Genomic DNA, 6,000 nt, shown 5'->3' with positions numbered 1-6,000 from the left:
GATGAGACAAAAATCAATTTCGCTCGGTCATATGTTGACATGCTAGGCCTTGATCCTTACTTGGTAGTACATAATCTTGTTGTCCATTCGGATACCAAACTGGTTAAACAGAAGCTACGCAAGATGCATCCTCAGATTGCTCTCCTGGTTAAAGAAGAATTACAAATGATGTTGGATGTTGGTTTCATAAAATCCATTGACTATCATGAATGGGTTTCAAATATTGTACCTATTGGAAAACCCACTAGGGGCATCAGAATATGTACCGACTTTAGAGACCTTAATAAAGTATGTCTGAAAGATGACTTTCCACTACCTAACATAGATATGATCGTAGATCTCATAGCTGGACATGAGATGCTTTCCTTGATGGATGGTTTTTCTAGGTCCAATCAGATAAGGATAGCTCAAGAAGATCAGCATAAGACAACATTCACAACACCTTGGGGAACCTTTTACTATCAAGTCATGCCCTTTAGTCTTAAGAATGTAGGAGCAACCTATCAATGCACAATGACAACTATCTTCCATGACCTCTTGCTGAAAATAATGGAAGACTATGTAGATGATCTCTTAGGCAAGTCAAAAACAAGTTATGAAAACATTCCAGTCTTAAGGAAGATCTTCGAGAGACTTGAGAAATATAAGCTATGCCTAAATCCTAAGAAATGTGTCTTTGGAGTTACGTCAGGAAAACTCCTAGGGTTTATAGTCTCTCACAGAAACATTGTGGTGGATCTCACAAAAGTGAAAGCTATAATGGAAATGCCTCCTCCTAATACACTCAAACAACTTTGTAGCCTCCAAGGTAAACTCTAGTCTATCCATAGATTCATTGCACAGTTGGCAGATAAGTGTCACCCATTTGCACACATCCTATGCAAAGATACCAAATTCAAATTGGATTGTCTCTATTAAAAGGCCTTTGATAAGGTAAAACAATACTTGGCCTCCCCTCTAATATTGATGCCACCAATCCTATGACAACACTTCCTTTTGTACATATGAACAACTACAGTAGCATTGGAGGCATTACTAGCACAAATAGATGAAAAAGGTAAAGAACATGCAATTTACTACATCAGTTGCACTCTTGTAGGGTATGAGATCATTTATAACCTCATAGAAAGATCTTGCCTTGCATTGGCATTCAACACACAAAAACTATGGCACTATATGCTCAACAACAAGACTAAGCTAATAGCAAAGATCAATTCTCTCAAGTACTTGATATCCAAAGCGGCTCTCACTAAATGTACAACTAAATGGGTCATGCTCTTGAGTGAATTTGATATTGAATGTATAGAACAAAAATCTATCAAAGGATAAGTCATAGCAGATCAACTGGTTGATGCCCCCCTACAAGATGATCACCTCCTTATCACAAAATTCCTTGATGAATCCATTATGACTATCACCAAATCTTCAAAATGGCAATTGTATTTTGATGGCTCCTATACACAAATGGATCGAAGGTAGGTATCTTGTTCGTAACACCTCAAGGGGACTACATCCCAAAGTCATACATGATAGCCTTCGCATGTACCAACAATATAACAGAGTATGAAGCATTAATCACTAGGCTCCATTTGGCTATCCAATGGAAGATAACAAAATTACAGGTCTATGGTGATTCTCAACTTGTCATAAAATAGGTAAATGATGAGCATCAGACAAAGGACACCAAGTTACTTCCTTATTGTAGCATGGTTGAGGATCTCAACCAACCCTTCACTCTCATTCATTTTGATTAGATCCCTAGGACAAATAGCAAAGCCTCTGATGCTATGGCTATAATTAGTTCCCTCCTCCAGATGCGAGCAAATAGTCAGAAGTGTGAGTTCTTGGTCGAGCAACTCCTAATTTCGGCATATGATGTCCCCGAATCTAAAATGGTGTGCATCCTTCTTGGTTTTGACTCCCCTTGGTATCAAGAAACCTTTTCCTACCTTCGAGACAACATCATTCCCCCACACCTCACTAAAATCTAGCAACAAACCTTCATCCATTTATTCGCTTGATACACTGTCCTTGGTGAAACCTTCTTTCAAAGGCATTCTGATGGATCCCTCCTAATGTGCTTAGATAAAGAGGAGACCAAATGGGCACTAAGTGCACAAAGGTATCTGTGGAGAACACTCAAGTGGCCTCACATTGGCTAAGAATATTTTGCACACAGGATACTATTAGCCTACAATGGAAGAAGATGCATATCACTATGTGAAGAAATGTATTTGTTTTCTTAAAAGTTTGTGCCCTTGATGACCCTAGAAACCTTGGTCATCAACCTTGTGAAACATGAAATCAACCTCCCAAGTGTGGGACCTTGCGAAATGTGAGGTTGAATCTCTGGAGAAGCTCAGCTTCCTATTCATTCTGATGCAGAGTGTTGGACCAACCCAACACATGAAAATCTAATCTAAACTTTGACAAGGAAAAGGGAGAGAGAGAAGGGTTGCATGAAAGAAGGGAAATAAGGTTCACATCCAGATTGAAATGATGATCTCCCTTACCTATAGCTACATAAAACATCAATGAAAATTACTGAAGGATGTACAAAATTATATTCTACTCAACCGTCTAAGTGTGAGTAAAGGTTGGGAATTAACATAGTCACTTACACTACAGAAAACCAAAAGAGGATGCATTCAAGCGGAGAGGTAAACACTTACACAAATTTCAAGAATTGAATATAGGCAAGAAAGATAATTTTATTAACGAGGAGGCAAGGAAAATTTTACACGTGCAGAGAGACATAAGCCTTCTACAGAAGAAAAGAAGGAGAAGATCCTGAGAAAATATTACAAAATTGCTTTTATAGTTTAAGCATAACTTAGATGGTTGAAATTGAAAAGCCCTAACCCTACTTGGGTTAGGTTACAAAAATTAGAGAGGAGAAGAGATAAAATCGACAAATTTGTTGGCGTGTTGTGTCAGCTCTACAAGTTGGTCCTTTGTCTCTGGAAATGCGAAAATCACCCCCTAGTTGAAGTAATCCCTGTCAACAAGCATGGTCGATCACACTTGCAGGGAAAAAATTCTATGTTCTATATTCAAGAGGGTATGGTGGCATCTGGAAACAGTTTGCAGGGGTCACCTCTAGAGTAATGGCATTGAAATCCGGTGGTTGTACTGAAATCGGGTCCAAAATCGGGCACTGACCAAGCAAAATGAAGACCTCGACCATCGGGTTGACAACCACCCCTAATAGAGGGAATTCAAATCCCAACGGCCATTGTGAATTTGAACCTCCATCGTTGATCTGAGAGATTCACACAAAGATGGACGTGCAAGATCTCTCCCTATGTGCACCCATCGGCCCAATAAGAGATTAAAACATGGTTGTCGGATCGGGCCTTTATGAAAATCCGATGGTGGCATATGTCCGACATGGCATCCTGGGCCCACACTTCACTAACTTTGTTTGACTGCTAAATGACCTCTGCATACCACATGGGATAAGGGGGAACAACCATCCCTTTTTCATTTTCTTTGTCTTCTTATCCTGCGGGCCCCTTTCTTGTCTTTGTCTACCTTGCGAGATAAGCCTTTGTTTTATTTTTGTCTTGCTTTCTTATCCCGTGATCCTAGTTGAGCCTCTCCTCCACATCACAAGATAATAGTCCCTCGAGTTTTCCTTATTTTCTTATTCTACGGGAACGCACGAGATAAGGAAGTCATCTATCCCCTTGTATCCCTTGTTCTCTTATCCCGCGAGCCTCTTTGAGTCTTTGCTTTACCTCGTGGGATAAGCATTTGTTACTTTTGCTCCTTATTTCCTTATCCCACATGGCCTTAGTCCGTGACACCCACTTTATTTTGTTTTCGCTTTGTCCCTCTTACCCCACACAACCTTTTGAATGATCTTTTCTCGATGCAAGATAAGGAAGGGAACCACATGTGGTTTGTTTCCTTATCCCGCGAGCACTCTTTGTGTCCTTTGAAACCCTGCGGGATAAGGGGAAATCTTTGACCACCTTTTGACTTGCTTATCAAGCGACACTTATGCACTGTTCTTTTCAGCTCACGGGATAACGTGGAAACCCCTTTAGCTTTGTTGTTTCTTACCCCGCACAACCTTATCCTGCAAGACCACCTTTGTATTCTGTGTTGCTCTTTCATGTTGATTGGGACCTGCCTCAATCCCAAATAACATGTTGCAAACTGAGGCGATCAATAACATGACATGTTATTGACATGAGTTGTTGATGTAACATATGAGGCATGGGGGTCAATAAAACTCATGTTATTGACACATCATATAACCGTCGTGCTATATGATTTTGCATAACTATGAAGAAGCAACTAACTCTACTGAGACCGATAGCACGACATGTTATCTATATTGACTAACACAAAATGTTAGTCACACTGAAATCCTGGATATGAGCTCTGCTAATGTTGGCACAAAAATTGCCAACAGTATCCCCTGTTAGAAGCATGGCGACAAAATTCATGCACCTTCTCAGGACCTACATTCGTTCATCACACCATGGCCCTTCTCCCAATGAGGGCTTGATCTCATAGGGAAAATCCATCATCACTAAATACTTTACTAAGTGGGTGGAAGCCATACCCCTCACCTTCACAACTGGCAAAAAATTTCTAAGTTTATGTTGAACTACCTCATCTACTTAGATGGAATCCCTAAGGTAATCATTATAGATAATGGCAGACCTTTCAAGAATCAAGACATTTAAGAATTATGCCAGAAGTTTTCCATCCAACACTACTTTTTCACTCCATACTACCCACAAGGTAACGGTCGATGAGGCTTCGAATAAATATCTTATAAAAATCCTCAAAAAAATAGTCAATGAAGTTGGTTGTGATTGGCACTTGCAACTCCATCTTTCCCTTTGGGCCTACCACACAAGTATTCACACACCCACAGATGCCACCCCCTATTCCTTAGTCTTCGGTTCCAAAGTTGTCCTGCCCCTTGAGATCGCGATGTCGTCACTCAGGGTATCGCTGCAAAACATTATCTCCAATGAAGAATATAGAGTTGCCAGATTGCAAGAGATTGAATTGTTGGATGAAAGGCACCTCAAAGCCTTAAATCATCTTTGGGTTTATCAAAATCGCCTACGGCTAAGTTACAACAAAAAGGTTTGAACCCTGGAATTTGACATCAGTGACCTAGTGCTTATAAAAAATCAAAGAAATCTACAAGATCATGAGAAGAAAGGCAAGTTTCAGCCTAACTCGATTGGACCATATGTGATCACAACAAAATTTAGATTAGGTGCTTATCAATTGGCCACTCCTGAGGGCGATCCTTTGGATGAGCCTATGAACATCATGCATCTGAAGAGATTATATGCCTAGTCTTCAGAGGTTACCATTTTTTAAAAAATTAGATAAAGAAAAAAAAAATCATAAAAATACAAAAAAATAAAAATAAAAAAGTAAAAAATATCAATTCGTCCATCAATGAAAACCACATTTTGGTGCTATGGGATAGTAACTTCATGAAAACCTGGTTTCAGGCGTCAAGGTAAATAAGCCAGATCCACCATCCTATAGGACAAACTGACTCTTTTGTAGTATTCGCGACCCAATCCCCACTTCCTACCTCGACATATTTTGTTCCCACCATCCCGCCCGACATCCATATTTTCATATGTAAGCCATTAATTGGACACCTCCTTCCCCCACCAAATGCATCACTCACCCAATTTTGATATCCCATTAGTGATGTCGGGAATTAATTCGCCTCCAATCAATCATCTGCTAGTTCGCTTCCATCAGTGCCCATCTACAATAGAATTGGAATGATTTATGAATTATCTGTAATTAATAAAGTCCACTCCCCTTTCCACTTCGCCTCATCCCCCCCACCCCGAGATGACGAGTTGTTGTCTAAACTGGGAATAAGGACCATCCCATCACACTGAGATTTTATCCCATCACACTGATCTTTCCCCCAATCTCTGAGCTTATCCCATCAAACTGAGCTTCTTCTTGACTGGCACATCATCCTAATGCACATCCACA

Source organism: Cryptomeria japonica, chromosome 8 (genome assembly GCF_030272615.1).
Source record: "Cryptomeria japonica chromosome 8, Sugi_1.0, whole genome shotgun sequence".
In the NCBI taxonomy this organism is placed as follows: domain Eukaryota; kingdom Viridiplantae; phylum Streptophyta; class Pinopsida; order Cupressales; family Cupressaceae; genus Cryptomeria; species Cryptomeria japonica.
Note: the sequence above shows the minus strand (reverse complement) of the source record.